This window comes from Bos grunniens, chromosome 6 (genome assembly GCF_055505025.1).
Source record: "Bos grunniens cultivar Pamir isolate PY7600 chromosome 6, Bosgru_T2T1.0, whole genome shotgun sequence".
In the NCBI taxonomy this organism is placed as follows: Eukaryota; Metazoa; Chordata; class Mammalia; order Artiodactyla; family Bovidae; genus Bos; species Bos grunniens.
Window position 1 is genome coordinate 82,747,398 of NC_141170.1, and position 16,304 is coordinate 82,763,701.

The 16,304-nt window shown below is 38.9% G+C and overlaps 1 protein-coding gene across 37 annotated transcripts in view; it reads right to left on the minus strand.

Annotated features, from left to right (window-relative positions):
* Positions 1–16,304, minus strand: part of FAM13A (family with sequence similarity 13 member A) — a 447,586-nt gene that overhangs the window by 272,116 nt on the left and 159,166 nt on the right. The window lies entirely within an intron of this gene.

Here is a 16,304-nt window from a genome sequence, read left to right on the forward strand (position 1 = left end):
CACATCTTCCATTTCATTTTTGCCTTCAAGTCTGTTAAAAACAAGAATCTCTTGGTTGAAAAAACTTGATGTTAAGAGACCTACGTGGATCACCATGAGTGACACCAAACTCAATAATCAGGGGTCTGTGCATAGAGAAAATGGACAGAATATTTAAATTTTTAAGGAGATTTTTAATCACCCACATGTCACAGAGTTTAGAATTTGATATATGCTTCATACAAAAGTCTAATAACTTTGTGTGTGCCTAGTTGCTCAGCTGGATTGAGCTTATCTGACTCTTTTCGACCCTTTGGACTGTAGCCTGCCAGGATCCAAGGATTTCCTAGGCAAGAATACTGGAGTGGGTTGCCATTGCCTCCTCCAGGAGATCTTCCCGACCCAGTGATTAAACCCTAGTCTTCTGTGTCTCCTGCATTGCAGGCAGATTCTTTACCCACTGAGCCACTGGGGAAGCCCCAGTAACCTTGTATGAAGCCAAAAACATCCAGCAATGTACCAAAATTCACAGGCAGACATGTGAAAAGTTTCCCTCAATTCTCAGAGATTTGTTTTGTCGATATTTAAATAGTAAAGTTGCCATCTTAAGTAATTCTGTATACTACTTTCTATCATAGGGACAAACAAATCCTTTACAGAAGATACTTTCAGGGAATAATGACAACCTATCAGAGATCAAATTGTCAACATCTGTTGGATCATAGAAAAAGCAAGAGAGTTCCAGAAAAACATCTATTTCTGCTTTATTGACTATGCCAAAGCCTTTGACTATGTGGATCACAATAAACTGTGGAAAATTCTTCAAGAGATAGGAATATCAGACCACCTGACCTGCCTCTTGAGAAACGTGTATGCAGGACAGGAAGCAACAGTTAGAACATGGAACAACAGACTGGTTCCAAATAGGAAAAGGAGTGCGTCAAGGCTGTATATTGTCACCTTGCTTATTTAACTTATATGCAGAGTACAACATGAGAAACGCTGGGCTGGAAGAAGCACAAGCTGGAATCAAGATTGCCGGGAGAAATATCAATCACCTCAGATATGCAGATGACACCACCCTTATGGCAGAAAGTGAAAAGAACTAAAGAGCCTCTTGATGAAAGGGAAAGTGGAGAGTGAAAAAGTTGGCTTAAAGCTCAACATTTAAAAAATTAAGATCATGGCATCTGGTCCCATCACTTCATGGGAAATAGATGGGGAAACAGTGGAAACAGTGTCAGACTTTATTTTTGGGGGCTCCAAAATCACTGCAGATGGTGACTGCGGCCATGAAATTAAAGGATGCTTACTCCTTGGAAGGAAAATTATGACCAACCTAGACAGCATATTAAAAAGCAGAGACATTACTTTGCCAACAAAGGTCTGTCTAGTCAAGGCTATGGTTTTTCCAGTGGTCATGTATGGATGTGAGAATTGGACTGTGAAGAAAGCTGAGCAGCGAAGAATTGATGCTTTTGAACTGTGGTGCTGGAGAAGACTTTTGAGAGTCCCTTGGACTGCAAGGAGATCCAACCAGTCCATCCTAAAGGAGACCAGTCCTGGGTGTTCATTGGAAGGACTGATGTTGAAGCTGAAACTTCAATACTTTGGCCACCTGATGTGAAGAGCCGACTCTGATGCTGGCAAAGATTGAGGGCAGGAAGAGAAGGGGACAACAGAGGACGAGATGGTTGGATGGCATCACTGACTCAATGCACATGGGTTTGGGTGGACTCTGGGAATTGGTGATGGACAGGGAGACCTAGCATACTACAGTTCATGGGGTTGCAAAGAGTCGGACACGACTGAGCAACTGAACTGAACTGAACATTTAACACACATTGGATTCTTTAATTTAGATAGGCCAGCTGCTCCAGCCATTCAATAGTGTAAGAAACAGAAAAGTGAGGCAAGTAAGATGCAAAGGAAGAAGAGTGCCAGCATTACAGATACATAAGTAATGTCCAATAGCAAGAAGTGAAAACACAGAAAGTCATAGACTGCCACTGACAGTGGCTGTAGACCACAGGATAAGAATGCAGGCTAGGAAGCACGTTTAGCTACCTACTACTTTTGTGACCTCAGACTCTTCACTGCACTGTTTCCTTATTTTTAAGGGTAATATCAACTGGAGAAGGCAATGGCACTCAACTCCAGTACTCTTGTCTGGAAAATCCCATGGATGGAGGAGCCTGGTAGGCTGCAGTCCATAGGGTCGCTAAGAGTCGGACACGACTGAGCGACTTCCCTTTCACTTTTCACTTTCATGCATTGGAGAAGGAAATGGCAACCCACTCCAGTGTTCTTGCCTGGAGAATCCCAGGGATGGGGTAGCCTGGTGGGCTGCCATCTATGGGGTCACGCAGAGTCAGACACGACTGAAGCGACTTAGCAAAAAATGCAAATCAACTATGAAACAGGGTTGTGATGAGGATTAGAGTTGACACTTGCAGAGTATTTAAAACAAAGTAGGTGACACATACTAAGTGCTATGTTAAGTGTTTGTTAAATAAGCAAAGTAATGTTTTGCTTTACCTTCATTACCTTGGTTTTATGAATGCAGTGAGGTTTCAGTGAAATGTCTTTTAATACGAACCCATTTCACCTTTATGAATGTTAGAATAAGTGATGCTGTCAAAAATAGCAATGCTGAAAATGTATAGATGTCCCCTCTTTGGTAGAATCATATTGGAGAACATTCTATTCATGACTGGAATAACTCCATTTCTTATTGATCACAAACAATGTGATCCAGTAAACTATAATTTCAGGGCAAATAGATCTCTTGATACTAGAAATTATTCATAGTAATTTTTTTGGCTGTGCTGGCTGTTCTTATCTCCAGTTGCAGTGAGCAGGGACTACTCTGTAGTTGGGGTGTGCAGGCTTCTCATTGCAGTGGCTTCTCTTGTTGCAGAGAACAGGCTCTAGGGCATGAGGGCTTCAATAGCTGTTTCACGTGGGCTCATCAGTTGTGGCTCCCGGGCTCCACAGCATAGGCCCAAAAGCTCTGGCACATGGGGCTTAGTTGCTCAATGACATGTGGGATCTTCCCGGACCAGGCATTGAACCTGTGTCTCCTGCAATGGCAGGCAGATTCTTTATACTGAACCACTGGGAAAACCCGTTTTTTTAAAAAAATCATATCCAAATATTTTGATAATCCATAAAGATGTGGTATGTTGCATATTATCACATCATTTTCCACTGTACTATGATCTTGCCTAGTAGAAATACATACGAAATGGAAATAATTGTTGGGAGTGATTAAAAATGAATTGATAACTATCCGTTTTTCATACCTTTATATTAAAAAGACAAATGTGAACTAAGAGGGGCTCCCCTGGTGGTTTCGGGTAAAGAATCTATCTGCTAATGCAGGAGACACAGGTTTGATCCCTGATCTGGAAAGATTCCACATGCTACTGAGCACCTACGCCCATGCACCGCAACTACTGAGCCTGGGCTCTAGAGCTCGAGAGCCACAACTGCTGAAGCCCACATGCCCTAACGCCTGGGATCCACAAAGGGGCCACCGCATTAAGAAGCCTGTGCGCTACAACTAGGGAGCAGACCCTGCTAGCTGCAGCTAGAGAAAAGCCCGCATAGCAAGGAAGATGCAGCACAGTCAAAATAAATACATAAAATAGAACAAAAAAGAAACTAACAGAAAATGTACTCCTATTTGCCTTTTTTTCCTTATGGTGACTAAGGCAAAGTGAGTCTGGATGTTTTCATGGGTGTGTGCTCTCTTTCTAAAATGTGGATTAATTCCCAGCATTTCAGGGTATAAGCAACAGCTTTCCAACAGTGTTGACAATGGACATCTGGCCGCCCTTCTGGCTCTGAAATGAAACTTCAAACCCTATGGCAGGCAATGTGTGAAGACACTAGATCAAAAAAAAAAAAAAAATTTTAAAATAGTTAGGATTTTATGACATCTTTGAAAAGCTGCAGTACTTTGATGATTTACTTCCACTATTTTGAAATATAATGAGTAATTTCCCAGGAAATAAAACTGACCAAAAAATGGGAAGGGAGATATCTATTCAGAGAATCTCCAACTTAACAAAATACCATGAAATCCTTCATGGCATGAATGAAAAAATCACTAAATATGGTCTCCAAAAGCAAAAATAAGTATGATGGGGAAAACATATGTATCTCCTCCTACCCACAAGCATTCCCGCTTCCTCTGATGGAGGACAGATTCACTGGTTCACCCTACTTCAGCGGCTCTGACAGCAGTGTACCACACTTGGACCTTAATATTCATAATTTACCTCCTGAGTCTTTGTTCAAACATATCGGCAGTGAAGTAAAGACTTTATTAGCATAACATTTCTTTTCATACCAAATAATTACATGAGACCTGAGTTAAGATCCCTTTGTTGGGAAGATCCCCTGGAGGAGGGCATGGTAACCCACTCTAACATTCTTGCCTGGAGAATGCCATGGACAGAGGAGCCTGGCAGGTTATAGTCAGACACGACTCAAGCAACTTAGCACCCACAATAATACTGAGGATCTGCAATTTATACTGCTTTTCCAGAAATCTGGGGTAAATATCACCTTTACTGCCCACCTGCAGCTATCCCACAGATAAGTCTTCCTCCATATAAGATTAATAACTGCTCCACACATTTATAATGTCCAGCCTAGCACTGAGTAGGCAAGTATGGGTGCAAATGTGCCTAAGAAGATGCCTTTTGATGTTTTCTAGAAACAAAGTTCATAATAACTATTATTGTTTGCATTACTTTTTGATTCACTGATACCTAAATATAATAAGGAGTACCGTATTCATTCACATCCTTACATTTATACTGGTTGTGACAATGTCTCAAGGTCTCACATCATAAATAAGAATGAGCAGTGCTTCTATCTTGGGCACACTTATTCCTAATGTATACTTATCCACACTATGTGTGGTGTTGATCACATGCTTTCTGTGTGTCTGACTGTCTCTAACACCAGGGATACAGCACTAAACAAAATAAACATCATGCTTTTATTAAGCATATTCTATTTGGGGAAAGAGGGACACGACTGAGCAACTATGCACTGCACAATGCAGATATATTAAAATATTTTAACTGTTTCAGAAAAGTGTGGTTACTTCTAGAACTAAATTGGAATAAAAATTAGGATGTGTATAATTTATGAACCCAAAGAGCTTAAAAAAACTTTGTACATGGAATAATGGTTAATAATTGAAACAGTCATCATTTTCCTTAGTATCAATCTTTTCCTAGGAGAAGAACTAACTTTTTCTATTAGTGAAAAGTGCCATTTCAAATTATTCATGTTTCTTACAAGATTTTCATTATTGGCTGAATGTGACCCGTTTTTGTGTGTGTGTGTGTTTTTTTTTAAGCTAAACCATGAACAAAAAACTAGCACCCAGTATGTGTGGTATACAGGTAAATGACTCAGCAGTTGAAGAAAACTGTACCACCAGAACTTCTGTTCCAACTCAGCAGTTGAAGAAAACTGTACCACCAGAACTTCTGTTCCAGATTAGGTAGCAAACACTGAAGCATGTGACAAGTATTTGCTCTCATTAAAAAGAGATTACAATCATAATCAGCAATAATGGACCTAATCACGGGATGGCACCCTACTCTTATCTGGACATTCCTCCTAGTGCTTGTCATGTGCTTTGACTTTTTGATGGCCAGGAAGTTATACTGTACATACAATCTTAGCCTCAAGAAGAAGAAAAAAAAAAAAAAAAAAACACAATTGACAAAATGCTAATCTCTACTACAATATATCTCAGGGCCATGGGAAGGTCAGCTATTAAAAGAACCAAAATATTTAGCTTCATGGCGCCAGATTATTGAAGTAGCTTTTTATTTCCTCATTAATGCTCACACAAGGATTTATGAAAATTTGCTAATCTATTAGAACAGTGAGTTGATGCTGACTCTGAAGCTAGAGAAAGGCCACTAGCTCAGGAATGTGGACCGCCTCCAGAAAGAGAAGCCAGCAAAAATCAGGGACTGCAGCCTCACAGCCACTTAGAACTGAAAGCTCCCCAAAACTCAATGAGCCTGGAAGCAAGAACTCAGGCCGACACCTTGGTTTTGACCTTGTGAGACCTGAAGAAGAGAAACCAGCTGAGCCTACACAGTTCTCATAGAACAATGAGATAGCAAGTATGTGATGTTTTAAGCCACTATATTTCTGGTAATGTGTCACAGCAGCAGTAGCAATCTCACACATTCCCAGCTAGAGATGACTAGACTGAAACAGAGACATTCATTAACTTTTCCATGTTCATACAACTACCAAGCAGCCAAGCTGCAACTCAAATCCTGGCAGTCTGACCTCAGAGCATAGGCTCTGATCAGCGCATGCCTACAAAGTTCACTTATGAGTATCACTATCACACAGAACCTAGCACACTGTCTCAAATATGTCAATATTTAAATGTTTCTTGAATCAACAAATAAATAAGCAGAACTGGTGAGGAGTAGTAGGAAACTACTACTGGGAGTAGGAATCTCCATTCATTTACAATCAAATATAACATCTTAGGTCCTGGGGTATATGTGGGGAACAGCATTTTAATAAAAGACTCTTAAGAATTTCTGGGCACAAAATGCTTCATAAAACAACTAAGAATAAACAAAACACGAATTCTGTTTCTTTCTAAACATGCAGAAGAATGGGGAAAATCATGATAAAATGCCAGCTATCCTGGATTAGACTCGGTTTTACCTCTGCATTTTATTTCTCGTGAGTGGAACCATGTCTTTTTAGAGTGATGAGAAGTTTATATACATAATTCTATCTTATGATTAATGGAATTGGTATTTTTCCATGTGAAAGGAGAAGTTATATTTTTACAGCTCTCTTGCAACCCTTGCCCATGACAAAGTTCTCAAATCCTCACACAAATTTCTCAAAGGGCGGAATGATAAAGTAACTAATAAAAATTAATAAATGACAACCTGTTCTTAGACGTTATTAATAAAACTACAAATCTTATCTTTCTGATTAGCTCCTGCAAGATGTAGAGTTATGTTTATTGCCAAATTAGCCTGTATCTAGATCGACACTGCCACTCCCAGAATGGACCTGCATGTGAAAGCAAAGGCAAAGGGTGCAGGAAAAACAAGAACTAGATGATGCTTTACATTTCAGTCCTATAGCCAAAAACTAATGCTCAGTGACACCAAGTAGTACATCAGCAAATCTATGCTGCAGACATTCACTGAATGCCTGTCAGTGGAGATGAAGATATCAATTAAAAACATAGCAAGCATTTAAATAATCTATCCATATAGCAAAACTGGGAGCTCACATCTAGGCTAAATGTGAGACACAAGGGTGTAACAGCTGAAGATTTTGTTTATAATGTAGGAATGTCTATACACCAGAGAATGGGAAAAGCTATCATTCTAATATAGGAGGGGCAGCCTCCCACAATGACACTAATCTTCAAAACTGCTGGCAATATTGCTGCCAATAAAACTTGGCTTTCTCCATAAAGCTAGTGCTATCGTAAGTGGGCAAAGTACAGTAAGTATGTAGTTTCAGTGCAAATCGTGTTACTACTATTCTACCTAATCCCCACTACTGAGCCAGCTGACACTATTGCTCAGCTGTAAGTGGACTGGACTTATTTGATGTCCTGTGACTTAAACCATTACCCAGAGTTATTTAAGGTTGTTTTGGATGTCCCCTTCTTCCCCTGAAGTCTTCAAATTGTTTATAGACTCAGTGTAAAAGCTGACTATGCTCACGGGCTCAGCAAAGCAAGGGTTCAGGACAGAGCTTAACACGGTTCAGGTAGAGCTGCAGGTGGCTAGCAAGCTGGTCACTTGGCATTGCTTCAAACCAATACAATTTAAACAATAAACAAATTTTCAGTATTTTATGAATTGATTCTATTGATACAGGTTGTTTTACCTTTTTTTTTTTAGTAAGTCCTTTGTTGGCTATTCTCTCTTTCCCTCTTCCAGCTCAATCTAAATAAGACTTCTTCATGAAAGCATTCATGAAGAGTGCAGAATTTACTGAAGATTTCACTCAGTTTGTGATAATTTATTCCAACCCCCCCCCCAACAGGCATTATTTTCATGGCCCTGGAGCTTCTGGATCTCTCTTTTTCCCCTTCAAGCCTATAATTTTCATGTTATTATAAAACTCCAATGCCTGTACTATGAGAATAATGAAAATGAAAAACACAGACAATAACAGGTATTGTTGATGGTGTAAAGAAATTGAAACTTGCATTAATTGCTGATGAGAATGCACAATAGTACAGCTACTTTGGAAAATTGTTTCTTAAAATGTTAAAGGCACCATTTGGCTCAGTAGTTTCACTCCTAGATAGATACTCAAGAGAAATGAACACATATGTCCATATAAGAACTTGTACATAAATGTTCATAGCAGCATTATTCCTATGAGCCAACAGGTGAAAACAACCCAAATGCCCATCAATTAATGAATGAATAAATACAGTGTAGTATAGTCGTTCAATGGAGAAGGCAACGGCACCCCACTCTAGTACTCTTGCCTGGAAAATCCCATGGACAGAGGAGCCTGGTGGGCTGCAGTCCATGGGGTCGCTAAGAGTCGGACACAACTGAGTGACTTCACTTTCACTTTTCACTTTCATGCATTGGAGAAGGAAATGGCAGCCCGTTCCATTGTTCTTGCCTGGAGAACCCCAGGGACAGGGGAGCCTGGTGGGCTGCCATCTATGGGGTCACACAGAGTCGGACACAACTGAAGTGACTTAGCAGCAGCAGCAGCAGCATAGTCGTTCAATAGAATACTGCTGCTGCTGCTGCTGCTAAGTCGCTTCAGTCGTGTCCGACTCTATGCGACCCCATTGATGGCAGCCCACAAGGCTCCCCTGTCCCTGGGTTTCTCCAGGCAAGAACACTGGAGTGGGCTGCCATTTCCTTCTCCAATGCATGAAAGTGAAAAGTGAAAGTGAAGTCGCTGAGTCTTGTCCGACTCTTAGCGACCCCATGGACTGTGGCCCACCAGGCTCCTCCGTCCATGGGATTCTCTAGGCAAGAGTGCTGGAGTTGGGTGCCATTGCCACAAAGGAACAACACACTGATTTATGTTCCAAGATGGATGAATTTTGAAACTTATGCTAAGTGAAAGAGGACAGTCACAAAAGACAATATATTGTGTGATTCCATTTATAAGAAATGGCCATAAGAGACAAACCTGTATAGATGGAAAGTAGATTAGTGTTTGCCTACGACTAGTAGGAGAAGAGGGGGGAAGTTGGGAAGGAATGGGGAGTATATGCTAATAGGCTTGGAGTTTCTTTTGGAATGATAAAAATATTTTAAAACCCGATAGTAGTGATGACTGCCCTCTCTGAATACATTAAATACCACTTTAAATTGTACACGTTAAAAAGGTCAGTTTTATGGTATGTACATTGTATCTCAAGAAAAAAATAAGGCAATTCTGTTGACTTTAAAATCCAGTGTAGGAAAAAGTCAGAAGAGAACTTTCCATTAAAGATGAGTTTATCTACTTTTCCTCTTCATATCTCACTAAGATGACAGGAATTTTTTAAGGTGTAAGCCATCAAGGATAAAGAGAACACAGCTGAAAAGACAAGAGTAAACCAAGGATTTCAGCAAATTTACATACACGCACATTCACAACACATACATACCTCAAGACCAGTTGTTCTAATGCAGAATAATTTTGCTCAGTCTTGACCTTTCCAAATTTGCATAATCCCACGCATTACTTAACATTATCTCACAGTGTCAAAGGCCATTAAGAGGAAAATATTTATATGTACTCAGTAAACCAAAGATCATCTAGCTATTAGGATCTACAACCTTAGAGATCATAGGGAATTATAAATAAGAAAGGCTTTTTTTCCTGTCATGTGGATCTGGATGGAAGCAGGACTAACTGGAATATCATAAAAATGTATAAAGTCATGTGTGGAAACCTGCGTTTCCTGGCACCACGTTTTCGATTTATTCCAGTAGAGGTTTCACACATCTGAGTGACTGGCAGCTTGGGCAGATGGCAATGCTTTAATTCTGCTCTGTATTTAGGTCTTTACCCAGGACAAAATGCATAATTTATATATTTAGCACTGCTTATAGAAAACCTAAAAGGCACACTCTGAAAATGCAAAGGGCTTAGACTTGGAGTTTAATATAATGATTGTTTTTCATAGAAACGTTTCTATGAAAAATGTGTGAGTTTAAGAATTTTGAAAGGAAAGGAACTTCTCAGTAAGAAGGAATGAACCTAGGGAAGGAAATATTTCATTTTTCCTATGGTGCTCTTACTACCCAAGAGGTAATGACTTAATAACTAGTACATTATAATTTGCAAGGCAAAACCATTCAGCTCACATCAAACAATGCCAGTGACACTATGATATAGAATAGACAAAAGACAGCCTTAACTCAAACTTACCTAGTGAATTCCTCACGTAAGGAAAAAAAAATAGTGCAAGGCTCAAGCCCCAAGTCAGCAAATGAAATAAGCTTTCTTTACAATCAGGCATTATGCTGATTAAGATAGTGTTACTAGGGTGGTTTTCTTACGAAAAACAGATGCAATCTAAATTATCAAAGCTCATAAGCTAAAATTCAGAGGCACTTAACTCTCACACATTGTTTACACAGCTGCTATTATAAAATTCTCCCCATTTAAAATCAAGCATGGGATGGGTGAAAGGTAAAGGAGAATGTCCATTTAAAGAAACAAACTGATCACATATTCTTCCCAAAACCCTATTTAAATGACAGTAAAATGATGCTTAAAAAGTGTAAGCACCCATGGGCAAAAAAAGAACAGCAGAGAAGACAGAAGGAGAAGAGATTTCAAAGCCATTTGGAAGTGAATGCAAGTGACTGAAAACAGACAGACTGCATGCAAGCCTGTCAAGCTTCAGGCAGCCTCCATCACCCCAGCACCCAGGCAAGCGAGCCAGCAGGCAAGAGTGCTGAGGCTTAGGCTCTGCATGGCATCAGTGAATTCTTGGACATCTGAAACAGCTAAGGTCTACAGTGAGGAAACAGCAGAAAACGGGAAGATGAGTGAAAATGTGCCAATAAATAACAGGCCCATTAGCATACTTCCCATCTCCCTCCCACTCCTGCTCAAGGAACTCAATAGCTGAAGAGAAAAATATGCCCACATACTGACATTTGTGGTTCCCCAATGAAACAGCTAGAGTTTCCTCTATCCCCACCATCTAATCCTCCTGAAGTGAAGCACGCCAGTAGACAAGCCCACTGGTCCACGTACAAAATGCTACTCCTAAATCTCGACAGCCAAAGATCCTCATATGTTTGAGTAAAGAGAGAAAAAGAAATCCCGCAAACAGAAATATAGGGGGGAAGAAAACCAAACCAAAGCCACATAAACAAACATCCCCAAAAGCCTTATTTGTATCTCAGAAAGAAGAACACAGTGCAATAAAACAAAGTACTTCGAAAAAAAATAGAGCATGAATATGTTCAATATTAAAGTCAAAGGCTAAAATTTTAAAATAAGGTCAGAAAATAAAATTTATTAAATTTCACAGAAAACAGAATTTAAAGATGATCATCAAACCTCTACAGGAACAATAAAAGATAATACAGGTACATTTCCAAGACCAAAAGACAATATTTTCCAGGCTGAAGGGATCTGCTGAGTGTCCAACACAATAGAGAGAAAAGACTGCCAGGAAGGGCAGGTCTGGGAAGACTGGGGAAGGAGGCTCAGGGTGACACCTACTACTGGGGTTTAGATGAGAGAAGAAAAAGGGGCCAAGAGAAATCTCCCCAGAAATAAACAATTGACAAATTATTTGACATTCTGAAAAAAACAGGCAATGGTGGATGCATTGGAGCAATCTAAAAAATGCAGATTATTTTCATTCACACAATTCCCTATAAATCTGAGATATTAACATCAGGCAATACACTTCACACAAGTACACACCCTTACATAGTGCTATAAAGGCATACCTTAATTAAATACGTACAAAAATTATCAGCTAAAATTGTGGTAGAATGATACTGGAGTAAGTAACAATGTAACAAAGCTAATCCTGCACATTTCTTTAGCAGAAACAATGAGATAATATCCGGAAGTAAGTAATCAAGATAAAACATTATATTATCAAATGGAAAGAAATATCAAAAGAACAGCTAGACAAATGAAAACTGATTTCCTCTGGGAAAGAAAATTAAGGGCAGCCAAAGCATGTTTAGGGGTTTACTATGTAAATCTTTCCACTTTATTTAATTTTTTAATAAAACCATATGCATATATTAGTCTGACAAAAAGATTTCTTTAAATAAAGGAAAATGTTAAAAGCAATAAGATGATGAATTTTATCAAGTAATAAAATTACTTAAGAATGTGTCACTTCAGTATTTGATTAAAAATGTTACTGACAAACCACCAAACCGATTGTATTAACCATTCATCCCCGCCTCTTCCCTAACACACGCTATGTTCACTGTTGCAATCATGTACCTCTGTTTTCCAAACACCTTTGTTTTTGTAATCCTTTCTTCCTAAAGCACTCACCATTTGTGGTAATTCTACCAGCCCTCCAAAAGTCCCAGTTCAAGGATCACTTCCTTCTTTCATAAACCCTTCTTATCATCTGATTTAGTAAGGATTCCTCCCCTCAAACTCACTCTGTTTTGTATATCCTGGCTTTCTGTGTACCTGTTCTATTCCCCTAATAAACCTGTAAGCTCACTGTTCACAGGACAGTATCCTACTTTTCTATGTGAGCAATAAAATACCAAACAATGCCTTTGCGTGTGTGAATGCTCAGTCGCTGTCATGCCCGACTCTTTGAGACCCCATGGACTGTAGACTGCCAGGCTCCTCTTGGGATATTCCAGGGATATTCATGGGATATTCCAGGCAAGAATTCTGGAGTGGGTTGCCTTTTCCTCCTCCAGGGAATCTTCCTGATCCAGGGATCGAACCCATGTCTCCTGCAGCTCCTGCATTAGCAGGTGGATTCTTTACCACTGAGCCAACTGGGAAGCAACAATGCCTTTATCTCAATTTATAATTAAAAAAATTTTAATCACTGATTTCATATAAAGGAGTCCGGTACTATTTGTAACATGCAATATTTGCAGGCTCACACTTTCATTAAAATTATATAAAACATTTCAAAAAATAAAAATTGATAATTGATAGCTATTCCAAAAATATTCCTGATGAATTTCTGGAAGATTTGGTCCATTTTGTGTGATTTACCAGGCGGAACAACAACCAAAAGTTCAAGCAGTTTCAATTAATCTGGGCAAGAATTTTGAAATCTTCATTTAACTCCAAACTGGAACTCACTTTCCCCCCTTTCCTTCCTCCTCCTTAATCATTAGGCAGGTAGGTGCATTCACTCTTCTGTAACTTTGGTAATTTTTTTATTTAGGAAACAGGGACATTAGAATAAAGGGACTAATTTTAAGGTTAAAAGTTAAAAACTTGAAGGAAATCACACTAAATGGTTCATCTTTATATAATCAAGAAACCAAGGGGTGGGAGCAAGAGCTGAGGATAAACTGATACATAAGCATGGGGATGGAAGGTTGCATTAAAACTATGGATGCCTGTGTCTCATCTCTAGAGATGATGATTTAGTTTGTCTAGGATGTAGTGATCTCTGGGATTTTTCAAAGCTTCCCAGACAATTCTTATGGGTTGCCACAATTGAGAAGCACAACTTAACATTTATTAAATATATGGTACCAACACTGTTCTAATTGCTTCAGTGGATAAATCAGTATCCACAACAAGCTCAGGAAGTGCACTCCATAGTAGTAAAACTATGTGTGGTGGTTTTTACAGTGTCCACAAAGTCTGACACTTCTTCCTTCAAAAGATGGTGCCCAATTCCTCTCCTCTTGAATATGCTCCTAATGAACATAATGTAGTACAAGTGATGCTATTTGATTTCTGGGGCTAGGTCACAGAAAGGATGGCTTCCATCGCTCCTGATGTGCTCACACTCTGGGGGAAGCCAGCTACATGTTATTAGAACACTCAAGTAGCCATCAGGAAATGCTCACAGAGAAAGGAACTGAGGCGTCTCACCAAGAGCCAGCACTACACTGTCAGCCATGTGGACAAACCACCCTGGAAGCAGATCTCCCAGCTCCAGTCAAGCCTTCAGATAACTGCAGCCCTTTGACAACTCTTGAGAGCAACTTCCTGACAGAAAATACATGTTTAATGTAGTTTTCAGACAACTGTTAGGTAGCAATAGATACCTAATATACTAAGACACAGAAAGGTTAAGTAACCGTCCATACTAATGCAGCTGGCAGCAGGCACACTAGTCAGAATGGACCCAGAGCCCATGCTCTAAACCTCAGGCTGTAATATCCTCCTCCAAAATGAATCTTATTTTCTCTGTATCTCATTAGAGTTGATGCTGGAATCAAAAGAGATTATATAAATAAAGTAACTTCTAGGTATTACGCAGTGAGTAGTCACTAACTAGCACCTATTATCACAAGAAGGAATAAATTCTTACAGAGAATCAATATTAAAATACAAACAATTTACAGAAAATTATACAAAGAACAAAAACAGTACCCAGTAGTATTTTTTAGACAGCTTATCATTTATTTTAAACTCATTCCTTATTCCTATCTCTGCTAGTCATTAAAGATTTCTAAGAAAAAAACATCAGTTCTGTAGTAATTAATGATTTCTATTCTAGACAGTATCTAATTAGCATCCTCTGTAGGCATTTTACTAATTAATTTTTAATAATACATACAGAAAATTCTGATAATTTAAAAAAAAAAAAAAGCAGTACTATGGACTGAATTATGTCCCTACAAAGTCACAGGTTAAATGTGACTAATGTGACCTAAACTCCAATATTTGGAAGCAGGACCCTTACAGGGGTAATTAAGGTTACACGAGGTCATAAAGGTGAGGCTCCAAGACCCTCTTCAGATTCAATGCAATCTTATCAAATTACTATGACATTTTTCACAGAACTAGAACAAAAAAGTCTTAAAATCTGTATGGCTAAAAAAAAGGCCCCAAATAGCCACAGCAATCTTGAAAAAGAAAAATGGAGCTGGAGAAATCAGGCTCCCTGACCTCAGACTTTATAACAAAGCTACAGTCATTAAAACAGTATGGTATCAGCACAAAAACAGACACCTACATCAATGTAACAGAACAGAGAGCCCAGAAATAAACTCACACGCTTATCAACTAATCTGTGACAAAAGATGCAAGACTATGTAATGGGAAAGGACAGTTGTTTCAATAACTGGTGCTGGAAATCCATACAGTTATATCTAGAAGAATAAAATCAGATCATTTTCTCACACCATATAAAAAATAAACTCAAATTGATTAAAGACCTAAATCTAAGACCCAAACCATAAAACTCCTGGGAGAAAACATAGGCAAGACACAAACTGCAGCAGTATTGTTTTGGATCTATCTCCTAAAGCAAAGGAAACAAAAGCAAAAATAAACAAATGGGGTCTAATTAAATGTAAAAGCTTCAGCATAGTGAAGGAAACCATTGAAAAAAATGAAAAGACAACCTATTAAATGGGATAAAATATCTGTAAAAGATATGACTAGTAAGGGGTTAACATCCAGAATATATAAATAGCTCATACAATTCATTATCAATAAAAACCAAATCAATTAAAAAATGGGAAAAAAAGACCTGAATAGACAGACATTTTTCCAAAGAAGACATACATTTGGCTAACAGGAATATGAAAAGATGTCCAACATCACTCATCATTAGAGAAGTGCAAATCAAAACCACAATATGCTACCACCTCGTACTTGTTAGAATGGCCATCATGAAAAAGACCACAAACAACAAATGTTGCTGAGGATGTGGAGAAAAGGGAAGCCTTGTACAATATTGATGAGAACTGGTGCAACCACTATGAAAACGAGTATAGAGTTTTCTCAAAAAACTAAAAATAGAATTACCATTATGATCCAGCAATTTCACTTCTAGATATACGTATATCCAAAAAAATGTAAACACTAATTTGAAAAGATACATGTAGCCCAATGTTCACAGTGGCACTATTTACTATAGCCAAAATATGTAAGCCAACTAAGTGTCCTTTCATAGATATAGATATAGAGATAGATAGATAGATATCGGAGAAGGCAATGGCACCCCACTCCAGTACTCTTGCTTGGAAAATCCCATGGACGGAGGGGCATGGTGGGCTGTAGTCCATTGGGTCGCTAGGAGTCGGACACGACTGAGCGACTTCACTTTATTTTTTCACTTTTGTGCATTGGAGAAGGAATGGCAACCCACTCCAGTGTTCTTGCCTAGA